Below are 12,786 nucleotides of genomic sequence, written 5' to 3' on the forward strand. Positions count from 1 at the left end.
GCACATGGAGGATGTGTGTTAATAATAGGACCATCAATAAAATCATAGTCAAGTATCGATTTCCCATACTGCGTCTTGATGACATGTTGGATATGATGGTCAATGCACTATCTTCTCAAAAATTGACCTTAAAAGTGGTTATCACCAAATCCGTGTACGCCCTGGTGATGAGTGGAAGACAGCTTTTAAGATGAAGGATGGGCTATACGAGTGACTAGTTATACCTTTTGGGCTGACTAACGCCTCTAGCACTTTCATGCGTGTGATTACCCAAGTGTTGAAACCCTTCAAGGGGAAGTTTCTGGTTGTATACTTTGATGATATCTTGATTATGACATGACTAAGGAACAACACCTCAACCATTTGAGGCAGGTTTGTGGGATCCTTAGAGCCGATAAATTGTACGCCAACCTAAAGAAGTGTGCGTTTTTGTCTAGTAGTGTTATCTTCTCAGGTTGTTGTGTCAGCTCAGGGCATATCGGTGGATCCCGAGAAGGTCAAGACCATCGTCAATTGGCTTGAACCCCGCAATATTCATGAGGTGCGCAGCTTTCACGGCTTAACCACCTTCTATAGGCGGTTTATTCGAGGTTTCAGTTCCATTATGGCTCCCATCACAGATTGTATAAAAAAGGGGGAGTTTCAATGGATAAAGGCAGCCTCAAAGGCCTTCATGGAGATAAAGGTCAAGATGACCGAAGCTCCAGTTACGCGATTTTCGGATTTTTCAAAAGCTTTTGAAGTCGCATGTGACGCGTCATGAGTCGGCACAGGAGGAGTACTTAGTCAGGAAGGGCACCCTGTCGCCTTTTTTAGTGAGAAACTTAATGAGGCGAAACAAAAATATTCCACCTATGACAAAGAGTTCTATGTGGTAATGCAATCACTGTGCCATTGGCGTCATTATCTATTGCCGCAATAATTCGTTTTATTCTCAGATCACGAGGCCTTGAGATATCTGAACTCTCAGAAGAAATTTAACCCTAGGCACGCTAAGTGGGTTCAATTCTTTCAAGAGTACACTTTTGTGTTTAAGCACATGACCGGTGTAGAGAATAAGCTTGCCGACACGTTGAGTCGTCGAGTCGCGTTACTTAATTCCATGAGTGTCGAAGTCACGGGCCTCGAGCGCATCAAAGAAGATTATTCTGAGTGTCCAAATTTTGGAGTTGTGTACGCATCATTGTTAGATAGTCCGTCAGTAACTAGCAGAGAGTACTTGATTTTAGACGGATATTTGTTTAGAAGTGACTGCTTGTGCATACCTCGCACCTTCCTCCGAGATTTTTTTGTCTGGGAGTTACATTCAGGAGGGGTCGTGGGTCATTTCGGTCGAGACAAGACCATTACCCTAGTGGGGGATATGTTGCATTGGCCAAGCCTCAAGCGAGACGTAGCCAAAATTATAGGGCAATGTCATACTTGTCAATTGGTAAAGCAGAAAAGGCAAAATATAGGATTATACACACCTTTGTCGGTTCCATTCATCCCTTGGCAAGACATCAGTATGGACTTCGTGCTTGGACTCCCTAAGACTATTGGGAAACACGATTTTGTATTGTCTGACCGTGACGTGTGATTCATGAGTTACTTTTGGAAGACTATGACACATGATGAATACTAGGCTCCAATTTTCTTCTGCCTACCACCCTCAGATCGATGGTCAGACTGAGGTGGTCAATAGGAGCCTAGGGAGTTTGCTCAGATGTTTAATGGGGGAGCACACCAAGACGTGGGACACCGTACTACCTATAGTCGAGTTCGCATTTAATAGGTCCACAGGTCTAAGTCCTTTTGAAGTCGTTACTGGTTATAAGCCTAGGAGGCCTATTGATCTTGCCCTTATATCACTGTCCCATAGGCCATCAGAGTCTGCAGAGTCCTTTGCGCATCACATTCATTCATTGCATCAAGAAATCAGGCAAAAAATCACTACTAGTAATGAACATTACAGATTTTCTGCAGACCAGCATAAACGTTTCAAGGAATTTAACGTATGAGACTCTGTGATGGTCCGCATTAGGCCGGAGCGGTATCCTCAGGGGGTCGTTCATAAATTACACGTGCGTAATACTGGACCCTTCAAAATTATAAAACGAAATGGTCTCAATAGGTATGTGGTAAATCTTCCACCTTCCATGGGAATTAGTTCCACATTCAATGTAGAGGATCTAGTTACTTTTCAGGGGACCACTGATACTTTGTCAGGCCTTTCGCCCACCCATCTTGATTCTCCATACCTGTCCGTTGATCCATGGCCTCTTCCCGACCCTTCTTCCCAGCCTCTACCTCTCATACTTACCCTTCCCATACCCAGAGAGGAAATAGAGGATATTCTAGACCATCAGATAGTATCAACGTCGGACGACGGGTTTCAAAAGTACCTGGTTAAGTGGAAGTCACGCCCAGCTTCAGATAGTACGTGGCTCACTGAGGAGGAGCTTCATAGACTTAATCCTGACATCTTGGAGCGGTTCAGGAGTTTTGTTTCGCCAGTGGCGAAATCTTCGCAGCCGGGGAGAGTTAATGGAGACATCATGCGCACACGCACTCCCCCCTACGCACATACGCAAGGAGGGCCCCACCATCGATCTGGATCGATAACGACGTCCAGGGAGGGCCTCGTAGTTAGAGGAGTGCGTTTTGATTCATTGGAGTAAGCTCGATAGTCATATAAATTCCACCATGGGTTCTCATGATCGTGGCCCACTATTCTAATTAATCTAGTACTTTGGGTTTTACCTATTATTGTTATTAAGAATATGATGGACGGTTTAGATTGTTTTAATTAATTGTTATTTTTTATTACTTCCTCTCTAAGTAATAGGTTGCGCGCATGGCGCGAGTTTTGGGGTATAGGGTTTTATTATAAATAGGTACCCCTTGTAGTCTTATTATTTATTGAAGATTAATAAAATTTCTGCGTTTTTCTACTCTAAAATTTTGAGTTGTGGAGATCCAATTGGGTGTGAAACCCTCCCTTCCTCGAAGCGCTGACTACTATGGTGCGAAGCCATACTTATCCCGATTCGCCCCCACCTTCTACCATCTATCTCCTACAATCATCTACGCTTCAAATTCATCCTCTATTGCAGCCATTTTCCTCTCTACAACAGATTTCCAGAATTTGGCTCTGCAGGAGGGTTGAAACTTCGGCGGAGCACCACACACAGACTGTGCATCGGATCAGGCTGAAATTTGGAGGTTTTGTGGCCCACCCCTGGCCGACCAAGGCCAAGCTGACTGTTTTCTGATTTGTGGGCCCCACACACGTGCAGGACACCTTCAGCGCACGTGCGTATGGGCCTTCATTGCTATCCACGCGTGTGAAGCATCTCTGGTTCGTCTCTCTCCTCTCTTTCACCCCTCTTTCATCCCAAATCCCTAACCCTAACCTTAAATTACTCAAATTTTCAATTTTATGCCCTTTCTTCAACCTTAGGGTTCCTTGAATTGAAATCTGTGAATCCCTTGGTTTGAAAAATTATTTCTGTGCATGTGTGGATGAATTTACCCTCCTCTAATTATTGTTTAGTCTATAATTTTGATTGATCCAGCCGTAGCTTGTGTAGGCATGGGCCTGCATAGATTCCCCTTGATTGAATGCTCGAACTTTTATGTGGGATATGGAATTTTGTGTAATTGTTTCTGAACTAACGTGATCTAAAGCCTGACCATCTTGTACATTATATTTGAATTTCATGTCCTACATCACAATGTTATAAAAAATATTCTCGATTGGATGATTCTAACCTTTCACTTTCTGAATTGAAAAATAAACGATCAAGAAAAGAAATGCAACAATGGCAAGCTTCAACTGAAAAAAAAAAAAAAAAGAAGCCCGACATGGGCAGCTGGCATCTTCCAATTTGGGACAACTTTTAAGGCATGGTCCACATGTGGTTCCCAACAGAGCAATGGTTTGGATCACTGAATCATAAGCCCACTTATTTTTCCATGGATTCCATTCAAGGTGAGGCCAACAGATCAACGGTCTAGATCATTGTGGATCCAACAAATGAATGGTCCAGATCATTGAACTAGGCCCCACTTGAATGCCCTCTCGGGGCCCCCCCTGAATATGCCATCTTTCTCTCTCTCTATTTTCCATTCCACAAAAACAGTGGGTATTAAACCCACTATTGAATAAGTTGTGGGGCCCACCATGATGTTTTTTTTAAATTTTTATAAATCCACCTTGCCCACCATTTTAGCCAAATCATTTTAGTGGGTGGGCCCAAAAACGAGGCATATCCAAAACACAAGTGGGCCACATGACAGGAAATGGTAGTTACCGAACGCCCACTATGATGTTTCTGAGAAATCTACCCCGTCTATCCGTTTTTTATAGCATGTTAGGGAGTGGGCCCAAAAATGAGGCAAATCCAAAACTCAAATGGGCCACACGGCAGAAAACGATGGAGATTGAACGGTCACCATTCAAGCACTGGGGGCCTACTGTGATTTTTTTATAGAAATCCACCTTGTCCACCATTTTAGCGAGATCATTTAGGGGGTGGGTGCAAACATTAGGCAGATCATGAAACAGTTGGTATCGGACACCACCGTTGAAACACTAGGGCCCACATTGATTTTTTATATATATAGAAATCCACCTTTCCACTAGTTTTGCCAGACCACTTTAGGAGGTGGTCCCAAAAATGAGGTAGATCCAAAACTCAAGTGGGCTACACGGTAGGAAACAGTGGGTATTGAACATCCACAATTGAAACAATTTCTTCCCAGTGAAACGCTGGGCATTGAACCCCCACCATTGAAAAAGTCATGGGGCCCACCATGTGTTTGAGAAATCCACCAGTCCACCATTTTAGCGAGTTCATTTACGGGTGGGCCTAAAAATGACGCGGATCCAAAACTCAAGTGGGCCACATAGTAGGAAACAATAGTATTAAGTTCCCAACATTGAAACAGTCGTGGGGCTTACTGTGGTGTTTGTGAGAAATCCACTCCATCCATCCTTTTACTAGCTCATGTTAGGGGTTGGGCCCAAAAATGATGTAAATCCAAAACTCAAGGGGGCCACATGGTAGGAAACAATGGAAATTGAATGGCCACTATTCAGACATACAGACGCTTCTGGCCCATCGTGATTTTTTAAAAAGAAATCCATCTCGCCCGCCATTTTAGCTAAATCATTTTAGAGGGTGGGCCTAAAGATTAGGTAGATCCAAAACCCAGGTGGGTCACATGATAGTAAACAATTGGTATTAAACACCCACTGTTGAAACATTCGTGGGGTAATCGTGGGCCCACAAAAGTTTTGGATCAAGCTACAATATTTGTATTTTTAGCTCATCCCAATGGGAATGACCTTATGACCGGTTTGGATGGCATATAAGCAGCACGGTGGGCCCCGAGAAGGTCTCAGTGGTAGGCATTTCTCTCCTCACTGTTTCCTTCCATGTGGCCCACTTGAGTTTTGGATATGCCTATTTTTTGGGCCCACTCTGTAACATGAGTTGGCAAAACGGATGGATGGGGTGGATTTCTCAAAAAAATCATGTTGGCCCCACCTACTTTACATGGGCTACAAACCAGCGTAGGGTCAGTGGGGTATTGAGGTTGTTTTTGTCAATACAAAAATATGGGGGTCGAATTGTATGCGAGACTAGTGGTAAGCAGTTATTTGACTAACGGCACAAAAGGTAGACGATTTCATGGAAATAGTTTAAAAGTAGTTTAGTCCATAGCCCAATAGGCATGCGGCTATATGAAGAAAATTTCCTATTTTCGCTTTTGTTACTTAATGGATATAATTGCCATATTAAATCTGTTTAGTTATAAAAAGGGGGAGAGGGAGAGGTCCGACTTAATTAGGGCTTTCCTCTTCTTTCTCCTATCCTCTTTTTCTTCTCTTCTTTCACATGCTATAGTGTTTGATATAGTACAACCATGGAGTATGGAATTCAATTACTACTTAGGTTGGATCCGGCGAAGGATGAGACCTCCCGATCTTGCATGGTCACACCCAATCGATCAATGAAGATCACTAGTCCGAAGAACCAAGAAGTTTCTCGGATTAGGGATTTGAGAATTTGGGGATTTAGGGTTTAGATCGGTTCTCAAGATTTTGATCGAAGAGGAATTAGCCAAAACAAAAAAATAGAAGAAAGAAAGTTATTACCTTGAGGAAGTTGGAGGGCACAAGAAGAAATTAGAAGAAGAAAATCAAGGGGAGAGAAGAAGCACCATTAGAGAGAAGAGAGGAAGGAGGCAACCAAAGGGTTTGCTTTTCATTCATCAATAGTTGAAATTCGTGTTTAGGGCTTTACCCCACTTAAATAAGCACATAAAGACATAAAATTACTAAAATACCCCTAGGATAAGCAAATAAAGATATAAGATTACTAAAAGACCGCTAACTAAGTCAAAAACGTGCAAATAACATAAGTATGGGAAAGTTTGGGCGCTCGGTCCTCTTTCTCCAATCTTCCTTCACATGTGTCTTCCCTAAGTGGGGTCTTCTATATGTCCAATCACATGTGAAAGGTCTTCAACTCCTCAATATTCGCCTATCCACAAGGACAGCACTTGTGGTTGGCGCTTTCTTCGTTGGTACACCTTGAATGCACTTGTGTCCGCATCAATTTAGAAGGGATTGGTTTAGTTATAAAAAGGGGGAGAGGGAGAGGTCCGACTTAATTAGGGCTTTCCTCTTCTTTCTCCTATCCTCTTTTTCTTCTCTTCTTTCACATGCTATAGTGTTTGATATAGTAATGCTATAGCACCGTGTTACAGTAACGAGTAGACTATTCTACATGGTATCAAAGCAATCTTATTTATTATCTAATCCATCTTTCTCCCATTTACCCTATCCTTGTTTTCTTCTCTTACTTCTTGTGTTGAAAATCTTTGAAGAAAACTAGGGCTTCTTTTCTTTTTGTTGTGCTGGGCCTTTGTAATTGCCTGTGCGTGAGAAGGGGATGAAGATTTCATGATCATTGCCTCGTAGGATGTGTGAATGTGTGGACTGATTGCCTTCGTCAGATGTTGTGTTAGTGGTAATCAACTTTTGTAATTGGTTGGAACGTGCAGACATGTGGGTTGGTTATTCTTTTCAAGTGTGGCGTGCATGCTGTGTGAAGCGTACAAGTTGAGTGTTCATTACCTGCAAAAAATTAACTTGTGCTCATATAAGCTTACAGTGTATCGTGTCCCTAATCCCAAATGGAAGTAAGAAGTGATTCGAGAACTGGATTCATAAATCCATTTGGGTTTTTAGGGGTCTAGACAACCTTTATTCAATTAAATGGAACAATCTCCAGTGGTCCATGTCCATTCAAGTATTTTTAACGGCAAAGGGAAAATTGAAATACTTGACCGTAGAGAAACCCCACGAGAGTTCTAGTACATATGAACAATGGATCCAAGAGCATGATCAAATCATGACCTGGTTGTGGAATAGTATGGAATCATCTATCAGTGCCAACATTATGTTTTTAGATACTGCAATGTAAGTGTAGGATGCATTACAAGAGATGTATTCTTCCGACAAAATTCTCTCTCATGCGTATCAATTTTAGGAAGAAATATTTAAGCTCCAACAAGGCGACAAAACGCTAGGTGAATGTTATTTCAAACTTAAAGGAATGCGGGAGTAGTTGAATGTGTTTTAGTCCTTACTATTGATTTGGAGAAGCTACATCAACAACGAGAGGAGTTTCGTGTAGCCAAGTTCTTATCTGGTTCGAAATGTGAGTATGAACTGGTTTGCACACAGTTCATGGGTGGCAAGTATGTGCCATCTCTAAATGAAGTGTATGCTCACCTCTAACAGGTATCTCGTCTTTACAAGTGGAGCCGATGACTGCACTGCTTTAGCATCTTTTTCTGGTTGAGGCCATGACGGTGGTTGAGGTGGCAAAGGTAATCAAGGTGGTCGTGGTGAAGTGGGAGGAGGTTGTGGTAGAGATCTAGGCTTACAGAGCACTCTGTTGAAAAATGTTGGGATCTTCATGGGAAGTTGGCATGGGCTAATCGGGCATCTTACATTGAAGAGAACAGTGGGCTTGCTCCGACTAATTCTACTTCTACCACTCATCAGTCACGAGAGACAATTATACTCACTCAAGAGGAGTATTCCAAGTTGTTGAAAAATCTGTAGAATCAGCCTGCTCCTGCTACTTATGGAATTACTTCCACCCCTACGACTACATTTGTAACCCTGAGTATGGCTTGTTTAGTTTCCAAGTTCCTTCCTCCGCGGTCCTTGCTTCATGGATCATCGACTTTGGAGCATATAACCATACAAGTGAGTCCAATGTCTTCCTCTATTAACACACGTTAATAGGTTCATCTATCACTCTGGCAAATGGTACTCAATCTAGAGTTGAATGTGTATTGTTCACTGTAGTTCTCATGTCTTTTATGTTTTTGAATTTCCCTTGAGTCTCCTATTTGTTAGCAAACTCAACAAATGTCTTAACTGCTTTGTGACTTTTTATACCCACATTGGGTTTTTCAGGATATAGAGACAGAAGAAGATTGGTGAAAGACATGAACATGATGGGTTGTACTATCTTAATCATGATGTTGTTGGTACAATAGTATAGAAGAATATCTCTTCTTACTAGTGCACTGCCGTCTCGGTCATCCATACTGAAGATTCTTAAAAATGTTTCCTTGTCATCTGTGCCAAGTTCAGATTGTGAAGTGTGTGAGTTGAGTAAACATCATCGTGTTACTTTTCTACGTGTGGAAAAGCGTAATTTAGTTCCGTTCTTTTTAATCCGTTCAAATGTTTTGGAGACCGGTTAAAATCTCTCGTAAGTCATGGTACAAGTATTTTGTTACCTTTGTTGATGATTTCTCACGAATGACTTGATTTATTTAATGAAAGACAGATCTCAACTATTCTCTATTTTGAAACTTTTCACATGGAAGTACAAAATCAAATTAATTCAAAAGTGTCTGTTTTTCCTTTAGATAATGCCAAAGAATATGTGACATGCCTTTAGATAGTATTTTTCTGAAACAAGAATCCTTCATCAAACATCGTGTGCCCACACTACAAAAAAAGTGTCACAGAATGGAAAAATCATCACCTACTTGATGTGACTTGTGCTCTATTACTCCATATGAATATTTCCAAAAGTTTTTGAAGTGATGCAGTGCTCATGGCATGTTTTTTGCTAAATCGAATGCCCTCGATCGTTCTAATGAGTCAATCACCATATCAAAATTTACTTCCAAATACTCAATTATTTTCTTTGCTCCCAAAGCTTTTTGATGTGTATTCTTTGTTCATCGGTTGGAATCGGGTCATGATAAATTTGATCTTAGAGTTATTAAATGCCTTTTTCTTGGGTACACCCTGACATAAAGATGTTATCGTTGTTATAGTCCTCTTTGAAGACAATATGTAGGTGCAAATGTTACATTTTCAAGTCCACTTTGTTCTTCTCAAAAGAAAGTAAATCTTTTGATGTAGAAGTTGTGCATGTCCCTGTTCAAGTTGAAAAAGATATAATCCAATCTCCCCCCGTTGATCCCACCATTCTCACTGTGCTTCCACTGTGAGTCCACTTACGACGAAAACATACAGATAGTATGGCCAATCACAGTGTGCCATCCACCATATCTTCTTCCGAGACTAGTGATCTAGATACTCTTGATGTTTCTATTGCCTTGAGAAAAGGTAAGCATACTTGTATTGATGATCATATTGACAAATGTCTCCTTTTCAATGCTTATCTCCCACCTTTTACAGCTTTGTTCATCCTTGTCCTCTCATTATATTCACGAGTCATACTAGGAAGCATTGTTACATAAAAGGTGGAAGCAGGCAATGGAAGAGGAAATGGTTGCTCTTAGAATAACACTTGGATGCTCACTAGTTTACCTTTCGTGAAACGTGATGGTGGTTGTCGATGGGTGTACACTACTAAATTTCATCCTAATGGAGCGATTGAGTGTTTAAAGGCTCGCTTGGTTGCTAAGGGATATATTCAAATCCTTTAGTGCTGATTATATTGAAACCTTCTCTCCAGTTGCCAAGTTTGTGGCAGTTAATTGTGACTAGCCTCTCTTCCAATTAGATGTCAAAAGTGCCTTTCTTCATGGTGATTTCATAGAGGAGGTTTATATGGAGCAACTACCTAATTTGTTGCTCAAGGGGAGTCAAATAAAGTGTGTAAATTGAAAAAAATGTTATTTATGGGCTGAAGCAATAGTAGAAAAAGATTTGATGAGGATAATGTGAAGAAGAGATGAGAATATTGAGAGAGAAGGAGGAGGAGAGTTTGGGAGAGATGATATGTTGGGCTTGCATGCCCTAACACATAATATTTTATTATGAAAAAGCATATAGTACACTACAGGGGAATAGGGAAGTGTGCACATGCACTTACACTAAAAGGACACACAATAAATACAATACACTAGCATTCTCTATACTCCCCCTCAAGTTGGAGCATAGATGTTGATCATGCCCAACTTGTCACGAACACGATGAAGAGCATCTCGACTCAAGGATTTTGTAAGAACATCAGCAAGTTGATCCCCAGATCGAACAAAAGGAGTGACAATTTCCTTAGAAGCGACTTTCTCCCGAATAAAGTGACAGTCAACCTCAATATGCTTGGTTCGCTCGTGGAAAACTGGGTTACGAGCAATATGGATGGCTGCTTGATTGTCACAGTGAAGAGGAATAGGACCCGAAGGAGGATAACCAAGTTCTTCAAGAAGATTGCGAAGCCACACAAGTTCACATGTCGCATGAGCCATAGCACGATATTCAGCTTCAGCCAAGGACCGGGCAACAACTGGTTGCTTTTTGCTCTTCCAGGTTATAAGATTGCCACCTAGGAAGGTACAGAAGCCGGATGTAGAGCGGTGATCAAAAGTATTACCTGCACAATCAGTATCGGAATAGCCAGAAAGATGAAGATGACCATGCAACTGAAAGTAGAGGCCAAGACCCGGGGCTGATTTTAAATACCGAAGTATGCGGTAGACAGCCGTGAGATGAGAAGTACAGGGAGCTTGCATGAATTGGCTAACAACCCCCACTGCAAATGAGAAATCTGGGCGAGTAATAGTCAGGTAAATAAGCCGGTCTACAAGTCGTCGATACATCTCGGATCAGTAAGGAGAGGACCATCATCTGGTCGAAGCTTCTGTGAAGTATCCATGAGAGTGGTAGCAGGCTTGCACCCTAACATGCCGGTCTCCATGAGAAGATCGAGCGCATATTTTCGTTATGACAAGACCAATTTGGATGATGAGCGAGCAACTTCAATTCCGAGGAAGTAGCGAAGAGGACCAAGATCCTTGATTTCAAACTTGGTCTTCAAAAAATCTTTGATCTCCCTCATTCCAGCAGAATCACTACCGGACAAAACAATATCATCCACATAGACAATGAGAACCATGATGCCCGTCGATCGACGACATATAAAGAGAGAATGATCAGCATGACTACGAACAAAGCCAAACTCCAAGAGAGCCTGACTAAATTTTTCGAACCATGCACGTGGAGATTATTTGAGTCCATAAAGAGCCTTCTTCAACCGACATACAAGTACAGGGTTGTGAGAAGCAACAAAGCCAGGAGGTTGATACATGTAAACTTCCTCTGTAAGATCCCCATGGAGAAATGCATTTTTAACATCAAGCTGAAACAAGGGCCATGATAAATTAACGGCCAAGGAGAGCACAACACGAATTGAATTAAGCTTAGCCACTGGAGAAAATGTCTCGAAGTAATCCACACCATGAGTCTGGGTGTAACCTTTAGCAACAAGACGGGCTTTATAGCGATCAATTGAGCCATCTGGAAGAAACTTGATTGTATAAATCCATCGACAGCCAACAGGCTTATGGCCTACAGGAAGTGGCACAAGATCCCAGGTATGATTCTTCTCAAGAGCAGACATTTCTTCCATCATCGCCTTTGTCCAATCAGGACTCTGAAGAGCATGTGAGAGAGATCTAGGAATAGTCTGTGATGAAAGGGAAGCTGCAAACGACTGAAAAGACGGTGAAAGATGATCATATGAAACGAAATTACTAATGGGGTGTTAGAGTACAAGATCGTGACCCTTTGCGCAAGGCAATGGGAAGATCTAAACTCAAGTTAGGAGAGTCACCTGAACCAACATCCAAAGTAAGCGGAAGGGTAGATGACTGAGCTTGTGAAGATTTATCTCGACGCTGATACACCCGTAGAGGCTTAGGCTCACCCATATCACCAACAGGATGCTGAATAGAGGGGAGAGGAGTTTTCCCATGATCACTAGTGGAAAGAGGATAAGAGTTTTACTCCCCCTGACGCGCAAGAGGATCACAGAGGGATCGACCTGGAGAGGAGAAAAAAGAAAGATCCTCAAAGAAGGTGACATCGGCAGAGACATTTCTTGCGAGTCAATGGGTCAAAGCATTTATAACCTTTCTGACTCCGAGTATACCCTATAAAGATACATTTAATCGCCCTGGGACTAAGTTTATCATTACTCCCATCCAAAATTTGAACAAAGCATGTACAACCAAAAACTTTAGGTGGTAGAGGAAATGGATTATCACGAGGATACAAAATAGTAAATGAAGATTTATAAGACAGAATACGTGAGGGTATACGATTAATAAGAAAAGTAGCAGTTAAAAGAGCATCACCCCAAAAATGTTTGGGTAGATGCATACCAAATAGAAAGGTGCGAGCAACTTCAAGAAGATGACGATTCTTTCGTTCTGCAATACCATTTTGTTGAGGAGTGCGAGCACATGATGTCCTAGATAAAATACCAAGTTCCTGCAAGAAGGACAGAA

The 12,786-nt window shown here is 41.7% G+C and overlaps 1 protein-coding gene across 4 annotated transcripts in view; it reads left to right on the plus strand.

The window, feature by feature from the left end:
* The window catches only part of LOC131230371 (F-box/LRR-repeat protein At3g48880), a 33,297-nt gene that overhangs the window by 10,986 nt on the left and 9,525 nt on the right, over window positions 1–12,786 (plus strand). The window contains exon 2 of one of the 4 annotated variants that reach the window (XM_058226259.1): window positions 9,364–9,658. The exons of 2 other annotated variants lie outside the window; for them this stretch is intronic. The gene's annotated coding sequence lies outside the window, so the exon portion shown is untranslated. The remainder of the gene's footprint in view (window positions 1–9,363; window positions 9,659–12,786) is intronic. One more of the 4 variants, XM_058226260.1, reaches the window with a different exon arrangement.

Source organism: Magnolia sinica, chromosome 17, assembly GCF_029962835.1.
Source record: "Magnolia sinica isolate HGM2019 chromosome 17, MsV1, whole genome shotgun sequence".
Classification (NCBI taxonomy): Eukaryota; Viridiplantae; Streptophyta; class Magnoliopsida; order Magnoliales; family Magnoliaceae; genus Magnolia; species Magnolia sinica.